A 19,981-nucleotide genomic window follows, 5' to 3' on the forward strand; every position below is an offset into this window, starting at 1 on the left:
TAATTGGATTTTATTTTGCTCTACAGCTAAAATTCCTGCTGAATGCAGTAGAGCACACAGCTTCTTTCACTTTAACAGAAATATCTTCTGTCTTTAACCCTGTAGAATTCTTACTCTTTCAAAAGGTTTCAGTCACCCTCACTTTCCCAAAGTGGTGCCTGGGAATATAATTGAGCATAATAATCCAGAGGGCAGCAGAGTTAGGAAGCTTTTCTCTGTGCTGACCTCCCATGTTGTGCTAAGATGTCCCCAATCCTGTATGGTACCACATCTCCACAATAGGTATCGACTGATACATGGGTGACCCGTTCTCTTTTGGGAGGGGAGCATTGCACTGAAGCCTGCAGTTGAAATTTGTGGTCCTATTCAAATTCTCCTTTGACTCTGCAATTTCTTTGTCTTGTCCCAGTCCTGTTCATGTCCTCCAGTTCTCTCAAAACTCCTTACCTACCCTGGAACATATGGAAATTCTGGATCCCTTCATGCCACATGTCAGCTGAGAGCAACCAAAAGAACAATCTTGGTCCAGCAAATGCTTCCTTCTACCAATGCTACTTACTGCTGCACTCTATGTCAAATGCTACATTGCATCACTCAGATGAGTTGTCTGAGAGACTTGTGATCTTCTTAGGAGACACATGAGAAAGTAAAGAATTAGTTTGAAAATATTTTGATTCACATAAAAATACCTTGTATTTATACCTTCCCCACTCCATTCCCAGGGTTTCTCTTACAAGGAAAAGGATGGCCAAAACTTTGCTTCTTGTTGCTTGTTATCTCTTTCTCCTTGACTAGTCATCAGTCATCCATTGTCATAATAATGCTGTGCAGCAAGTCAATCCAAAAGCTAAGAAACTTAAAAGAGCCATCATATTGTCTCACTTAAATGCCTACAGGCTGGGGTTTGGGTATCAGTGAACCTAGGAAGGTTTGGTCAGCTTATTGCAAGCTGAAAGTTGCATGCAAGTCCACTTGTGCTGCTTCCCATCCTCCAGTGAATACCCCAGGTCAGGTTCTTCTCATGGACATGGAAGAAGTGCAAGTCAAACCCAAATGCATGTTCAAATGTCAAGCTTCTGTTTTTGTCACATCTGTCTGCTTCTCATTGAACAAAGTACTTTCCACCTGCTATGAGACCAAATCAAGTCACATGACCAAATTCAACATGAATGAATCAGTGATGCATATTCCACCTGCAGAGATAAAGAAAGGACAGGTAAATGTATGTGAACAATAATCTAATAGAACATACTCCTCCTTACAGCACCAGAAAAGTTCTCTATTCCTTTATTTCTTCTGGTAAAAAGATACAGAAACAAAATAGTGACATTGACTTTACTGAAGGACTCTTTTGGGTTGCTGAGAAAAGAAACAACACTGGGTAATATTTCAAATACATTATCTCTAAAACAATTGCTAATTTCATTTAGTCCAAGCCTTTGATAAACCTTTTACTGATTCAAATCATTTGTCTTACCAAAACACAATGTAGTCATTTATTAATTCCTATTCTACAACTATGGACAATGACCAAATTCAGAAACTTGATCAAAGTTACCTAAATTAATGAAAGAAACAAAAATAAACCAAATTTTATGTGAGTCAAGAATTTGTAACCAGCAAGAATTCAAGTTTGATCATGAAAGCTAGTAAAATATTTTGTAATCTCTACAAATATAGCAGAAAAAGAATGGTAAGTGTGTTAGAATTTAATGACTAATTCTTAACATTTCCTATAGACTCATTGTTTCAGTGAGCATTCATCATTCTGTCTTAGTGGTCATTGGCATGCCACTAATTTGTTTTGCTTAGTGACCTTATGTTTTGCTCCAAAATTCTTGGTCTGTGATTCAGAAACTAGGACATTTCTTTATTTAGTACCCTCTTGTCTCTAGATATAAAGCATTGCAATCTGTCTTGGTAACTTTATATCTTAATTTGGGAAAATCAATAAGAGCAACAGGACCAGTAGTCCTATCAGGGACAGAGATCAGGAATGAAAATGTACTTGTGTGAAACAAATAACAAAAGGGCCACATAGACAAAAAAAAAAAAGACACCCACAAACCACAGAATACCAGAGGAAATCCTCATAGCCACCACCATAAGTTATTACTATCACAAGGAATAAAATCAGTAATGACAACAGCAATGATTCAAGTTAATTGAATTCTGAGTTCCCTTATTGTTATCTTCACACCCAAATTGGTGCTCAGTCCTCCTTTTCTCTGACTGAAATCATCTATACAAAACTTCCTATCTTCTCCTTACATGTCTTGCATATTACACAACAAATAAAGTCAAATTTCTCTTCCCATAAGCGGTTCATAAAATGGTTGAGCAGATCCTATGCCCTTTTCTCACTTTTTCAGTAAAACTGTTCTCATTTCAAAATGATCTTTCTCATGCTGTGAGTTAGGCATAGTTCTAGGTTTTGGAATACAAAGGTGAACAAGAAAAACAAATCATTGCTTTACAAGTTCAAAAAGAAATATAAACAACAATCAATAAATGAAAAATCATTTTATACATTTTCATTTTAAACAAATGAAAAATCATTTATTTTACATATAATAATTGCAATTAATTACATGATAATGGCTGAGAGTGAGGGTTGGCAACTTTGGGTGTAAGGAAAGATCTTTCGAAGAACATGTATTAGTCAGAATAGTCAATATTCAGCTGTGATAACAAATAACTCCAAAATCTCAGTAGTGCTCTCTGCTCCAGATCAGAATAACCCTCCAGGGTTATTTTGTAGACTGTCATTCAATGGCACAGGCTGGTAGTGGCTCTACCTGCCTGCAATTGCACCATCTGAAAGAGTCCACTTCCTTCCCTCTTGTGGCAGGGAAAGAAAGGTTGGAAAGGACATAGTTCAGGGTGTGTTACTGTCACCCTTCCTCACAGCCCATTGACCAGAAACAATCACGTAGCCCTGCCTAACTCCAAGTATTCAGGGGTTTTCTGTCATCAAGATATTTATCCTTTAAATTGGTACACAAGGATTATCTTAAACCTTGAATGGCCCTGTTCATCTCACTAATCTCTTACCCTCTCAAAGAAGAGTGAGGTGTGTTCATATCTCTACACTTTGCTTCTACTTTCTAAAAGCTCTTCCTGCTACCATTCACCTCCCTTGTTTTCTCTGATATAATTCCTACCTGTGTTTCATAACTTAAGATACTAGTTATCTCCTCTGGGGAATGTTGATTCTTCAAAGCTGGCTTAGTAACCTCTTCTAGGCTCCCAGAGTAGCCTACACTTACCTCTGTGCTCATTTCTCTTCCAGGTTCTCCACTAGATTGCACTCTTATTGAGAGAATAATTATATCTTCTTAATTAATGTACCCCACCACAGATTCTTAAAACAGAAGGGGCAGTTGTATATTTGTTCTAAGAAAAACCATTGAGAAAAAGATAAGCTTTGTGCTAGATTTATTAAGTGTAGTTTACTAAAAATGTGGCATCATCCACGAAAAATTGAAGAGAACCATGGAAAAAATAATTTGATGTACGAAAAAAGAGAACTGGAGTTTTTTGAGTGTCTATTGTATGGCAAGAACTGATGTAGAACTATTATGAATATTCAATTCAGGTTTGGACATAAACAAGATGCTACTGGAAAAATTTATTGAATATATTCAAAAGATAGTTTATATTGCAGTCCAGTTTTTAAGGATGAAGACACAGATATTTGAGAATCATCCACCCAATTGATCAATGGTGTGCTAATGTGGCACCCCACATCTCAAACTCTGCATGAAATACTTGATAGAAGTGCAGTGTACAGGCAAAGTTGAGTCAAGAACCCAGAGCAGGCAGGTAACCATAAAGGAAAAAATGCATCTGATATCCTGAAGCAAGATATCACTGATAATCCTAAAGAATATGTTCTATGGCAAACAAAAACTAATGGAAAAATAATTCTTTTACACTCTCTATTCGTGTTCAGCTTGATTCTGCGGTCCTGATTATGTACCACATCATTTTAACATCCCTCATGATTTCATGACACATTAAAGCTGCTTCCATTTCTGAAAAGTAACAGTCAAAAGAACTTTCTGATTAAGAAGAAAAGAAGGGGAAAGAAAGAAAGAAGTGGAAGGTAGGAGAGGAAAATTAGCTAAAATCTTCACAGGATAAATGTATTTCAAAGCAAGAGAAAAATAACCGAAGGACTAGAAAAAGAACAGTTATACAGATGTGAATTTTATCATGGTATTTTTCTAGTGATTAATTCCAAATTCATTAAAGAAAAGAGAGAGCCAGAGGGAGAGCAATAGAAGAGGAAAAATTCAATAGGAATAAATGTAAATTAGATATTATTTGTTTAATGATAATACAAACAATCTTTAGTTTACAATTAGCTAGTGGGAATTCTCTGAAAAGAAAATTGTTTTATTTGCCAGTTGAAATGCTGCTTCCATTTGATTTTACGTCTCTTGTCATTCTTTTTGATGTGAATACTAGTAAACTGTCAATAGAAATCCGGCAGTTGCAACATAGCTGCTGGGTAGGCCTGACTACAGAAATATGGGGCTGAAACAGGCAATTCAGTATAAAGTAATTCATGACAGCAGTCCCTGGAGATCAGTGTTCACAACCTTCCTGTTCATGCCATTTGTGGAGCTATACAGATTGTGGTAAACTGGAGGAAGAAAATATTTTTCTGTGTCAGCTGAACCCCAGTCCAGTAAATATAGCTGTAATGGAGCCTCTTTGATTTTCTTTTGCTCCACCAGAGTATGCAATATATTAACTCATACTGGAATTGTTTAATTTTTCCTAAACCCTAAAATCTCTCCAAGTTTCTATATCTAGAAAGTCCTTAAAGAAATTTTTCTGAAGTATATCTTCAGGACGAACTTTTTAAAATAGCAAATTCAAAAATAAGCAAGTTAAAACAGCTTTTTTAAATTATAAAATTCCTGAAATTTTTAAAATATGTTAATGCCCACTATAATTTTCCCAAACACAAATACACTATGAGATTTTTCTAAAAGCCATTTGACCTTAGAACCCTCTTTCCATGCAACACATTTTAGGAAGCATTGATCAAATTACTATAAAAGAAAAATTTAGGGGGATCTAACCTAGGCTAGGAAATAGCTAAATGCTTCTCTCTGAGAGCTTTTCTATATTTAAGCTAAGATAGGTAAGATGGGTGTGAGATGGTTAGATAAAGAGAGGCAATAGGATTATATCAGGTGGAGGAAACAGTAAGGCCATTGGGTCCAAGGCAGGAGAACAATTGATAACAATCTAGTAGATCCTAAGAGCAGGAAAGCAGTCCTCCTGGAGCATATTTTCTATTTGGACACAGATTCTAATCTCTATCCTTCTAATTCCAAACCATGAGAAATCTCATTTTCCAAACAATGATGAACTGGCTATTCAAGACTGATGTACTTACTAGAAATAACTGGAAAAGTGGGAATAAACACAAAATCATTGCTTTGAAGGTATTAGGGAGCTACCAAAGCAATGACCACCTAAAAATTATGACTTTAGAAAGAAAGAGTAAGCCCAGAGAGGTGAGGCAAATGTTGGGAGCCTCTTTTACTGTAGAAGCATTAGCCCGTTTGAAAGCCTCAGCAAAGAGGCTGAAAAACTTAGTAGAATTCTCAGCAACTTCACAGGATTGGAGCATGAAGCAAAAATTATATACAGAGCCTGTCCAAGTAAAAGGGGTACAGGTCAAAATACTGAAGGCTTCAGTTGGGAAAACCAAAGGACCAAAGGAAAACCTTCAGTTGGTAAAAATCAAAGTACACCCTCTGACTAAAGTGTGCTCTGACTAAAGGCTAAACACATCTTTAAATTGATTCAATCTCTGTTTAGATTAAAGTGGTCTACTCTACCCTAACTACCTACCAAAAAGCAAAAGTAAATTCTCTAGGATGAAGAGAATTATTATTTCAAGCCTAAAACCATAATTACAAATTGTAATTCAGAATGGAAGCTAGAAGAAAGCACCCAGACTGATGAAGAAAAGGGGAAAAGGATGGAAAATTCAACTACTGCTTAACAAACATTTGGGACTTCATAAAATTGTCTAACTTCCCTTGAAATCTGAACACGAGAGTAGTGGGGAATGCAACAAAGCACTCTTTCAAGATTTAAGGGCCAAAAATTCTCTAAAACTAATGAAAAATAGTAAACCACAGATATAAGATGCACTCTAATTCCCAAGCAGGATAAATAAAAAGAAAACCACCATAGACATACCATAGCAAAACAGAAAATAAGAGAAACAAGCAATGTTAAAAAGAAAAAAAAAAAATGGCAAGAGAGAACAGGAAGCATTACCTCCAAGGAATAAGCATCAGATTGAAAACTGATTAGAAATTTTTAAAGAAATCTTCAAATTGTTAAAAGGACTGCCAAAATAGAATTATATATCCAGCCAAAACTTTATTCAAAAAATGAAGGTAAAATTAAAACAGGTTCAAATAAATATCTGAGGAAGTTTTACTCTAGCAGACTTATACTAAAAAGATGCCAACTTGAGGGTTTCAGACAGAGGTATAATAATTATAGATGGAGGCTTGGAAATAATGAAAGGAATGTAGGCTAATTAAAAGGGTAAGTGTGATGTTCAGGATAATCAACTTTCATTGCTTTCTCTTCTTCTTGTAGAAAGCGAGAGTAGTTATTATCAGTGAAAAAGAAACAGAATACTTAGAGTGCCATTAACCAGCAGAAATTTAACACAAGTCACATACATGATTTAAATTTTTTTTTTTGTGGTCACACTAAAAAAAAATTAATAAAATTGATTTTAATAATCTATTTTATTCAACTCAATGTATCCAAAATAGTAAAACTTTAGCATGTACACAATTTAAAATAATTGTTGAGATTTTTACATTTTTCTTGCAGTCTTCAAACTACAATGTATATTTTCATTTTCAGCAATCTCATATAGACAAGTTTCAAGCACTATACAACCATATGTGGCAAGTGGCTTCCATATTGAACATTGCAAGCCTAAAGCAGAAGTCACAGATGATATGCCAGTTATATCTAGAATTCTCTAGGAAAGCCAGCACCTGGGGACCCTGAGCCTGTAAGAGGTTGCATCCCCTTCATCCAGGAATAGAAAGTCATTATTCTCTTGGGAAAGACACCATTAGAAGCTGAGTTTGGGTGCAGCCCCTTATGATCTACCAGCATTGTTTTGGGGCAAGCATTTGTATCACACCATAGAATGATATTGTTCAGATCTAAAACATTTAATTTATGTGTCTATCTTTTTTATGGCTCTATAAACTATAAAAGCCTATGCAAAGAAATATTATAAAATTAGGTGACTTGTTAGCATCTCCGTCCTGGAAAAGCACAGCTCCTCTTAGTCCCAAACCCTATGGGTCATGCAGCCTCAGAGGATATAGAGCTAGTGGAGGGTAACATTATCTGAGTGGAATAAAGCCCAGCCCTGATGTATATTACTATTTTCTATTTTCTGTTTTTCTATTATGTAAGTTTGCAATAGTCCATTATATATAAGCTATAACAGCTGACCCTGCTCAACTTTTTCTCAAACTTACACTGTTTTCCATTGAGGCTGTGAATTTATTTTTATCTGTCCTTCACAGGTCCAAAAATCATGTTATAAAAACTGGTGTCAGGACACCGCAGTAGGGACTTTCTTGCTTTTCTTGCAGAGCTATGCTCAATCATTCCCCTGAGAACTTGCTACAGAAAAAGTTGTGATTTTTGTCATTGAAAACTGGTGAAATTGGATCAAGGGCCATAAGTGTAGTTCTTGTTCAAGAGCAGGAAAGTGAAAGTCTTTTGTACAAAAGGCATTGAAAAAAAGTCAATTATATTTTACTGGGGGCTGGTGTTGTAGCTCAGTGGTAGAGTGCTTGCCTAGCATAAGTGAGGTACTGGGTTCAATCCTCAGCACCACATAAAAATTAATAAATATATAAATAAAATAAAAAATATAAATAAAATAAATATATTGTGTCCATCTACAACAAAAAAATTTTAATTTTACTGGATTAAAAAATTTAACCTGTTTTTATTAATGTTTATATTTGATATGAGTCTAGTACTCTAGTATTAGGAGAATAATGATATTCACATCCATACTTTCAATTAATTATGAGTATCAGTACCCTTTCCTTAGCTTAATAGCTACGTCTTTCTTAGGCCACTCAATACTATTTCTTTTTTAAGATTTAATTAAGATGTTTCTGTGGTGTTTTTTAAGCCCTCGATTAATGATCATTTATCACTAGATCATTCCTTCCATAAAAAATGCCGCAACTTGACTTTGACAAAGGAGCTATTAACTAATGAACACCCATGCCAAAAAGAAGTAGAAACTGAATAAAATACAAAATAAAATCATTTTGGAGGTACTGGAGAGCTTCAAATAAGACAGAGCTTGAGGAACCAAGAGCCCAAATGACAAATTTATTATCATGAGCTCGATATTTTGTGTGATATTTCTCTCTTTCAGACATTTATTTGCCAAATCTTTAGAACCTTGGGGCAAAGAACAAGAGGCTGGTCAGTAGAGAAAGCAGAAAAGAAGTGGATGAGTATAGTTTTTAGTGGTCTCAAGGCGCTGGGGAAATAAAACTTTGAGCTTAGGGTTGACAAGACAGTCAGGACTTTAGGGAGCAAGAATCTGAGGAGAACTTGCTTCACTGATTATTCCCTCAAGATATTTGCCAAATCTTAAGCTAGGCAATTTAAGAGACTAAAAAGCTAAAAAGAAATTCACTGAAGAGCACAGCAAGGCTTTCTGTAGGATGTGCTAAGAAGGGTAATGGACCACCTCAGGATTTATTTGGAGACCTCTGGAGGGCTATAATCTCAGAAGCCAATGCAAAGATCCTTAAAAGAATGTACAAACCTTAAGACACTTGTTCTCTGTTCAAACTAACATGATTTGATTCCATCCAGCTTTTTTCCAAAGGACAAGTTAAATCCTATAGAGGAAGGTATTATCACCCAGTCATCCACAGTTTTTCATATAGAAAATCTAGCATTCACCACCAAAAAGGAGACACAGAACAGTATGGGGATAAACAGAAATTACCCACAGGTGACTCTGGTTTTTGAATTACTAAAAATGGAATTTAAACCAGGCACAGTAGTGCATGGCTGTAGTACCAATTACTTGGGAGTCTGAGGCAGGGGGATTGTTTGAGCACACGAGTAGGAGGTCAGACTAGCAAAACCCCATTTTAAACACAGAAAAGAAAAACAGAGTTTAAAAACAGCTGATTAATATGCTCAAGAAGATCAAGCACAGAAGATAGTTTTATCAGAAAATAGGGGAGATTAAAAAAAAATAACTAGTAAGAGTAGGTGTGTGTTTAATTACATTAAATGTAAACAGAAAAAATAGTCAAATTAAAAATAAAATATCATTAGATTATTGAAAAAACACCCAAGTCTGGACTGCCTACAAAATGTTAACAGGCATTACAAGACAGGAAAATTATAGTCTTATCACTCATATAGATAGAAATATAAAAATCATTAACAAAATGTTAACAATTCTAATCCAAATTATATAAAAAGAAAAATAGATCATAAACAAATTGAGTTTATGCAAGGAATGAAAGTTTGATTTAGCATTGAAAAAAATCTATGTGATTCCCAACTTTTAAGGGAAAAGGGAAGATAGAATCAATAGATTTAATGATCCCCATAGATGTTAAAAAATCATTTGATGAAATTCAAAATTCATGCACAAGTTTTCAAAATGTTTGGTAATGTTCTAAAGTACTATTATCTGGGTATAGATTTCTAAAGAAACCTATAAAATCTCATGCTTTACAGTGAAATGTTTATAAATCATGAACACATTCTGGAAAGCCTTGTATGCTCAATAAGATAATAAAAAGGAATAAGAACTGTAAAGGGAGAAATAAAACTATATTTACTAATGGCATGATTACATATGCAGAAAATCCAAAATAGTTTAGAGAAAAAACATCAGAATTAGTCAATATATTAGACAGTTCAATATAAAATTCAATTAAAATTAATACTAGCAGTAAACAATCATAAAATAAAATCTTATAACATTTTTTACAAAAAACAATATCAAACATCAAAAACAACTTCAAGTCATAGGAAAAATCTAATAAAAGATTTAAATATGCATATACAGAAAAATTTCTGAGACTGAAATAAAACCTAAGTAAACAGAAAATCACAACCTGTTTGTATATTAGAAGACAATATTATAAATATGTTATTTCTTCACAAATGTTTTTAAAAATTCAAATACAATCCTACTCAAAATCCCTCTAGAATGCATGGGTGAGTGTGTGTGTGTATGTGTGTGTGTGTGTGTGTGTGTGTGTGTGTAAATTTAATATATAATTTGAAATGTATAGGGGAAGGGATGTAGTGCAGTGGTAAAACACTTGCATAGCATGTGCAAAGTCCCGAGTTCAATCCCCAGCATCATAAAAATAAATAAGGAACAAAATAAATGCAGTTATTTTTTTAAAAGATCAAAATTTGAGGAGTAACTCTTGCAGACAGACAGTGAGATATTGACCCAAGGATGGATAAATAGACCAATGAAATAGAATAGAGAATCCAGAAATAAGCAAACCTTATGTGGTCACCTGATTTACAACAAAGATCATTACAATACAGTGAGAAAAGAACAATTTTTGATAAATGATACTGAGGCCATGACATACCTACATAAGAAAAAAGGAAAAAAGAATTTTGACCACCAAAAAAATCACTTCCAGGTGCATTTTAAGTTTTAATGGAGAGAATAAAACTAAAAGATTCTAAAATGTGACATTGAAAAGTTTAATAAGATAGGCAAAAAAAAATTCAACAGTCTCTCAAAAGCACTCACCATGAAAAAAAAAAAAAACTGATCAGTTGAGCTACATTAAAATTAAGGACTTTCTTTTTCAAGACACCTTTATAAAGTGAAAAAAGTAAGCTATGAAAAGATAAAACAGCTCAACTCACATGTCTAATAAAGGACTTGTACCTAAAGTTCCTACAAATCTGATAGAATAAAAGACAATTTAGTTTTTTTAAATGAGTAAAAGACTACACTTTATAAAATATAACCTCAGATGGATAATCACACGAATATGTGCTGATAATAATTATTCCTCATGGAAATGTGAAGCAACACTACAATGAAATAACACAACAATGACTAAAATTAGAAGGGATAATACAAAGTGTTCATGAGAATGAACAACTCAAATTCCCATACACTGATCTGTGAGCTTAACTAGGCACAACCACTGCTTGGTAATATCTACTAAAACCAAATATAGGTATAATCTGTGATCAAACACTTCCACCTATATTTAAATACACAGTAAAAAGGCAAAAATATTTTTACTAAAAAAATTTTACAAGAATTTTATCAGGCATTTTGGGACATACCTATAACCCAAGCTACTCAGAAGATTGAGGCAGGAAGATTGCAAGTTTGAGGACAGCATGGGCAAACAATTAGCAATATACTTTTTCAAAATGAAAAATAAAAAGTCTAAGGATGTAACCCAGTAGTACAGTGCCCCTGAGTTCAATCCTTGGTAACACACATACCCAATTTCATTTTAGTACTATTTGTATTACCCCCCCCGAAAAAAAGGAAATGACACAAATGTCTTATAACAGTAGAATAAAGAGTATTATAAATAAAGAGTATTATAAATACTTCAAAGAGTATTTATAATAAGTAGTAAAAATAATTAAATACTATTGTATAAAACATTGATAATCTCAATGAACGTAAAAAGCAAACACAGTAAATACAGATTATATAACTTAATTCATTTTAAATTCAAAAACAGAGCTGGGAATTAGTTCAGTGGTAGCATGCTTGATGTCCTGAGTGTGATCCCCAGCACCACACACTAAATAAATAAATAGTTCAAAAACATATAGAATTAATTGTTGGCATAAAGTTGGAAGTGAATATTAGTTACTGGAAAGAGCATGAGGGAAGATTCTGGAATACTAGAAGTTATTCTATTTCTTGATCTGTATAGTGGTTACATTATATTATCTTGATCTGTATAGTGTTCATTAGTGAAAAATGTAACTGAGTTGTACACTTATAATTTGTGCACATTTCTTACGTATGCTGTATTTTAGCATAAAATTTATGCTCTAAAAATTCCATAGTACATCACATGACCAAACAATGATCATGTACTTGGTAGTCAGTTTGCAAAACTCATGGAAAGACACTGACTGGCAAACAATACTCTTAAACCAAAAGATTACATTACTTTCTGGTCTTCTCCTGATAGTACCTTCATTGCGGCTATGAAAGAAGATAAAGGGGTTATCTTTCAGGCTCTAAAATTTTTAATTACTTAATACCCGTTTCATGCATGCTAAAATCTGAAATTATTGAGGACTTACTGCTCCATCTGTATGAAAATCAAATAAAATTTAAATGAAAGTGTCCATAGCCATAATGACCACAATGATGGTCAAGTTGCAAATAGAAATTCCAACCTCAATAAGAATTAATTGTTTTGATTAAGATATCATTTTCTTACTGTCATTTGCAACAACATGGATGTTGTTTCATAGATGAAACTGAAGATTTTATGTTAAGTGAAATAAACCAGGCATAGAAACACAAGGATGGCATAATCTCATGTGTGGAATCTAAAAAAGTTGATCTCTTTGAAGTTGAGAATAGAATAGTGGTAACTAGAAGCAGAGGAGAGTAGGAGGTTAGGGAGAGATGGAGAGAGGTTGATCAGTGTGTACAAGTTACCGTTAGAAGCAAGAAGATCTGGTGTGCTTATTCACTGTAGGGTGATTATAGAACAATATTGTATTGCATATTTTAAAAATCTAGAAGAAAGAATTTTTTGCAGGGGTGGGTACCAGGGATTGAACTCAGGGGCACTCTGCCACTGAGCCACATACCCAGCCCTATTTTGTGTTTTATTTAGAGACAGGGTCTCACTGAGTTGCTTAGGGCCTCACTTTTGCTGAAGCTGGCCTTGAACTCGCCATCTCCTGCCTCAGCCTCTTGAGCCGCTGGGATTGCAGGTGTGCACCACAGCACCTGGCTAGAAGAAAGAATTTGGGAAGATTTTACTACAAAGAAATTATGTGTTTGAGGAGACAGATATGTTTGATATGTTTAACATGATTTAAACTTTATGCAATATACATGTATCCAAACATTTCATGCTAGCCTGCTAATGTGTAAAATTTTACATTTTATGTTCAAATTTTTTGAAATATATCCTTTTATTCTTCCTACCACATATTTTCGCCACTTGACTTTATATCATGAAGTAATTTTTAATACCTTTCCCCCTGTCCTATAACTATCTGAAGACAAAGAGTTTGTCTATTTTATTCATCACTACATGTTCAGCATCTAAAATGCTACATAAATAATTCTTAATAAATATTTACTGGATGAATGAATCAATGAATGAATGATTCTAGATAATTATAGTCATCAATGGTCACTGGTGCTTTTACTTGAATTTCGCAAACACCAAACCTAACAGTGAACCCTCAAGAATTTCACGTATTAAGCAACTTGCATGAAACAAGCAATAAGTAATCAAGAATTTTAAAGTTCTGAAAGACAATCCCTTAATACTGTGTCATAGCTACCATTAAGACACTATAGGGAAAAGACAAGAAGGCATTATAAAGTAATCTCCTGATTTGAGGGAGTTGCTTACAAACAGATGGTTTTCTACAAGCTAAAATTTCCTGAAAGGGGAGAAAAATTCTTCCTGCCATTCAAAGAAGAGGAATTAAAAAGGGATCAGTAGTCAGAGCATAGCATAAAGACTGGACCAATGATCAGAATCACATGACCATCTGCCAACTGGTAGACACCCCCGCCTAAACTGCAAAGGGAAACTGGAGTATTCCATGGTGGCTAACCTAAATAATAGCCTGCCCACCCACTTCGTGAAACAGGTGGCATAGCCTTCTCCTTCCAAGGCAGGTGGCCCCAGAGCATGTAACCATTGAGGCCAGATGAGCTCCAGAAAGGGAGGACTTTCCTAGAGAGCTCAGGGAAAGCATGACAGGAATGAGGATGAGCTTGTGAAAGTGACCCTGAAAGGTTATGGTTGCAGAGTGAAGGAACAGTATTGGTCAGAGATAAAAGGGGCAGCAAGTAATTTAAAGTAAAGAATAAAAGTGAAGCAGACTGGATGAAGGACCTCGGAATCAGACCAGAGACCCTGCAGATTATAGAAGAAAAAGTAGGTCCAGATCTTCAACATGTCGGCTTAGGACCAGACTTCCTCAACAGGACTCCCATAGCACAAGAAATAAAAGCAAGAATCAATAACTGGGATAGATTCAAACTAAAAAGCTTTCTCTCAGCAAAGGAAACTATCAGCAATGCGAAGAAAGAGCCTACAGAGTGGGAGAATATCTTTGCCAATCATACTTCAGATAGAGCACTAATCTCCAGAATCTATAAAGAACACAAAAAACTCTACTCCAAGAATTCAAATAATCCAGTCGACAAATGGGCTAAGGAAATGAATAGACACTTCACAGAAGAAGATCTACAAGCAATCAACAAACATATGGAAAAATGTTCAACATCTCTAGTAATAAGAGAAATGCAAATCAAAACCACCCTAAGATTCCATCTCACCCCAATTAGAATGGCGATTATCAAGAATACGAGCAACAACAGGTGTTGGCGAGGATGTGGGGAGAAAGGTACACTCATACATTGCTGGTGGGGCTGCAAATTAGTGCAGCCACTCTGGAAAGCAGTGTGGAGATTCCTTAGAAAACTTGGAATGGACCCTCCATTTGACCCAGCTATCCCACTCCTTGGCCTATACCCAATGGACTTAAAATCAGCATACTACAAAGATACAGCCACATCAATGTTCATAGCTGCTCAATTCACAATAGCCAGACTGTGGAACCAACCTAGATGCCCTTCAATTGATGAGTGGATAAAGAAACTGTGGTATATATATACAATGGAATATTACTCAGCCATAAAGAATGATAAAATTATGGCATTTGCAGGCAAAACGATGAAATTGGACAATATCATGCTAAGTGAGATAAGCCAATCTCAAAAAGCCAAAGGACGAATGATATCGCTAATAAGTGGATGATGACACATAATGGGGGGAGGGAAGGATTAGTGTTAGGGTTAGAATTAGGGTTAGGGAGGGGGGCAAGTATGGAGGAAGGAAGCACTGTATAGAGGGAAAAGAGGGGTGGGAGGGGTGGGGGAAGGGAAAAAATAACAGAATGAATCAAACAACATTTGATTCATTGTAAATTTATGAATTTATTCTATGTAAATTTATTTATTTATTCTATGTAAATTTATGATTACACAAATGGTATGCCTTTACGCCATGTACAAACAGAGAAACAACATGTATCCCATTTGTTTACAATAAAATAAAAAAAAAGATTAAAAAAAAAAAGTGAAGCAGAAAAAAGAAAGCTAACAATTGCAGGAGACAGGGAAAAGGAACACATGTCTATCTTTACCCAGGGAAGGAAACCCCAGTTACATTGCTGAACATCTAGTAAATAATGGGCCACTTCATATAAAAAGATGTGGGAAGAGGAAGAAGAAAGCCAGTAATGAAGTTGGCAGTACAAATGCTGAGGCACTGTCCTCCATCTAGGAGGCAAAGCTAAATATTTATTTTTTGCACATCATAATGTCATTGATTTTTTTCAATATAAAAGTTAACATTTTATTTCAAGAGCTTTCTCTGTCTAGTTGTAAGCTATATAAGCATTGAAAAAATGTTCTTTTTTAGCTTATATAATCACATTTTTTATTAGTTCCTTTCAGTTATACATAATATTAGGATTCATTCTGACATAATTATAAAAGCATGGAATATAATTTGCTGTAATTCAGTCCCCACTGCTTTCCCTTTCTCTCCTCTCTTCCCCCCCTCATTCCCTTCCCTCTACTCTACTAATCTTTCTACTGTTTATTTAGTTTTTTAAAATTAGTGTCTGTGGATATACACAAAGGTGAGATTAATTGTGTCATATTGATATATGTACATAGGAAAGTTAGGTCAAATTCATTCCACCATTCCTCCATTTAGCTGCTTAGTAAACTCAGCTTATATGTCATTTTTGAAGATAATTTTAAAGAAAATTAGTAAATCTCCCACAAAAATCTAAAAGATCATTCATTTGTATTTTCTAATTATCAAATTGTTTTAAATTACCAAATTCAGGTCTGGAACCCAGTAAGTCTGTGCCTGACAGAAGTATGTACCCTCCCTACCCATCAGAGAGGAAATGGGAGTGTTAATGGCAAACTCCTTAAATAATGGTGCTTTATAATCAAGATTATATTAGAATGGCATTCTTGTCACTATATAAGCAGAGTAAAAACATACTACATAAATTTTTTTGCATTCTCAGTTCTCAGAATTAGGTTTGGTCTTTCTTTATGGCTCAAACTAAATATTAAAACTTTCGGAGGGTCAATAGACACTGGTAAAAATTCAAAATTCAAATCCAATGTTAAAACCTAGCAGAATCTATTTTTTAATGTAGACTCACAGAAAACATACCCTAGGTAGGTTGTTAAAGTTCTAAACTGAAATAATTTTTTGCATATAAGTTAGAATATTAATGAAATGTCTTTACCGGGAGCAAAGGACAGGAAAGGATTAAACAAACTACTGTTGTGTGACTCCGACTTAAGGGACAATATCCATGATGAACCTATTATCTCATTTCCCAGGCAAGATATTTACTGAATCCACTTTTTAAACCACCTAAAATTGCAAAATGCAATTCATTCTTTAAATAATTGGAAATCAGTATTATGAATGGATTTTGATTGCTAGGAAAAAATGTTAGCTTTTTCTTATTAGCAAAGTACTGCTGAAAATGCAAAAGGAAGACAAATTAAAATATAGACTTGTTAATGGAACCTGGAAAAATAAACGAGGTTTTCTTAATTTCTTAGTGACTGTGGAGAGAGTGTTTATATCACAATTAAAAAGACAGCTCTGTCACAGCTCTGAAAAATAAGAAGGCATATAGAAATCAGTACTGAATTAGATCATGTTTTCCCCCAGCAACTTTCTAAAGAAGACTTTTTTTATTGTTTGAATAAGGACTTTGCAGGACTATCCCTGCAAAGTCTCATGATTCCCATGTAGCAATGTCCAGAGATGGGGTATTGGGAAGTGATTAGATTACACGGGCTCTGATCTCATCAATGGATTAATGATGGATTATTGGGAATTGAAGGACATTGTAGGAAGTAGGGCCTACTTGGCGGAGATAGGTCACTGAAGTTGTGCCTGGGAAGAGTATTCCTTTTCCTTTGCCCTTCTTCACACATGTCCCTACTTCCTGGCCACCACAAGACATATAACCTCCTCTGCCAAATGTTCCCACCACCATGATTTTCTACTTTTCTTCAGGCCCAAAGCAATATAGCATGCCAACTATAGGAACCAATACTATCTTTGACTTAGACAAGAGATGCCACGGTGTTGGCCCTGTACTTTAAGAACCAGCTTCTGGGGCATGCAAAAGGCATCTCCTTCCCAGTTTCATCCTGCCAAGAGTAGACTATGCTGCAGTTGTGTACCTTGTAGTATTGAGAGATGATCAAGAAGTGACTGATTGTAGGAAATATGGAAACTGATGGACTGATGGGCCAAACTAACCAAATCTGTGGGCATAAGTCCCTCACACAGCCAAAGATGGGAAGAGAAATAGGTAGGCTACCTTATTTGAGCACAGAACTGCATGAAGTCTAAGACTTCTAACTTCAAATATGGCCTTCCATGAAGGTCCTTTGTCAAAGAAATTGAATAAAACAGTTTATTCAACAGTCTTTTGACTTGATTTGTAATTTTAAATATTTAAGCATTTGGTATATGGGCCTCCATTTTTATTTTTCCCTTCACTCTGTGATCTTAGAGGCAGGCAAGAAAACTATGATCTTTCATATCCTGTGCCAGAAATAGAGATACAGGGTCATGAAGAAAGGTGATTTATTGGTGAAAATGTATGTAATTCACCATAAAAATAAATGAATAGGAGATTCCTTAATACATATTCTCTGCTTTTCTTTTAAGGTACCTTTTGTTATACTTAAGCCCATCTTTAGAATAGATCTAACAGGTGCCTGCTAGTCAATTTCCCTGTCAGTCCTTGTCTGTTCTAGGAAATATGAGCCCCACAATCCCAACTGAACAAGCAGGGGCTCTCCACTTGGTTTAGCTGACTGGATAAGATTTGATGTGTGATCAGAGCAAAACAAATTATAATTTTTCCCCAAAATCATTGTGGGCCCTTAAAGTGACAAAGGATATAATGCAGGATGGGATAGATATGATAGGCTCATGAGCAAATGGAGCTAAGTCTAACTACAGAAAGAGAATCATGAAGGAGACAAACACAAAGAGATGCTTAATAGAGAGGTTTTATAATCTACAAGACAGTGAGATAAAGAGATGCTTCATTTGTTTCTTCTTCTTTCCAGATTCTGCTTCCAGACTATGTTAGTCAGCTTTTCATCCTTGTAACCAAAACACCTGACAAGAACAACTAGAGGAGAAAAGACTTATTTTGGCTCATGGTTTCAGAGGATTCAGTCCCTGACCTTCTGGCCCCAAAGAAGATGGCAGAGAAAAGCTGCTTAGCTCATGGTAGCCAGGAAACAGAGGAGAGAGAGCTGGAGACAAGATAAATCTTTTCAGGGCATGCCCCTAGTGATCTACTTTTCTCCAACTAGATTCCACCTCCGCATAGTGCATTCATCTATCAGTGATGAAATTGGAACCTTCATGATCCAATCATTACTTAAAATCCACTGCTAAACCTTCCTGTATGGAGGACCATGCTTGCAAAACATGAGCTCCTAGGGAACATTCCAGATCTAAATCATAACATACAGATAGTGATTGACAGATGCATTTGTTACTTTAAATTATAAAAAAGATGTTCTTTTATACTTATAATAAGTTAGGCATTTAATTTATGCTGATTTAAGTGGGTTTTTAAAAACTGTCATCTTTCAACAAAGAATAGGTTTCCACCTCTAATTCCTTAATTCTAGGATGACATTTGCATACAACTCATATACAAAAATGAAGTCAAACCATACTTTTATACTCTTAAAGGATCTTATGATGCAGGCACTGTTACCACAATTTTAAAAATGAGAAAACTGAGGTACAGAGAAATTAAGTAACTCTCTCAGTGAATTCAACTCGTATTTAATATCATTCAGTAAGAATTCAAACACTGGGTGTGAAGCTCCAGGAACCACACTCTTAAAAAATTTTAATCAACAAATCAGTAATTTTTCTATAATTCTAAATAACTGTATTTTATAAAGGCTTATAATAACTCAATTTATTTAGAATTTATAGCAAACAGAGTAAACAAAATAATACAGACATTAAAAGGAACAAGAGAAGACCATAATTCTAAGACATTTGGAATTATGATTTTAATATGCAAATTTAAAGTCGTAAAACCTTTAACCTTCTTTATGGAATGCCTCATTGACCACCCTTTCTCAGAATAGTTAAGAAGAAGATTGATATTTAATAAAATCATTATGAAAATTAGGGGGATTTATTTTAATTTTCCAATGAATAAGCAAACATGAACTAGAGAGTAATAAGGCCAAATATTTATTAAGCACTCCAGAGCTAGAGCAACAGTTCTGCACAGCTGAGAATTGCATTGTAGTTTAAAATAATTTTGTACATAGACTTTATTCTTCTATAACTTACATTTACTCAAGACATAAGAGTTAAGATGGTTTATGGATTGAATTTGAATTTTTAACATATTCTCTTCATTAAAATCAATACATTCCAAGAAAAAATCAAATATAATCTCTTAAAAGGTTAATGACCAAGAACGTAACAAAAATAAGCAGTGCTATGTTTTGGATCATTAAGAATTAGGCAATAGCATCTACTGTTAATTCTGAATCTAACTCTGCAAGAAACTGGAAAAA

The sequence above is a fragment of the Sciurus vulgaris genome (genome assembly GCF_902686455.1).
Source record: "Sciurus vulgaris genome assembly, chromosome: 7".
Taxonomy (NCBI): domain Eukaryota; kingdom Metazoa; phylum Chordata; class Mammalia; order Rodentia; family Sciuridae; genus Sciurus; species Sciurus vulgaris.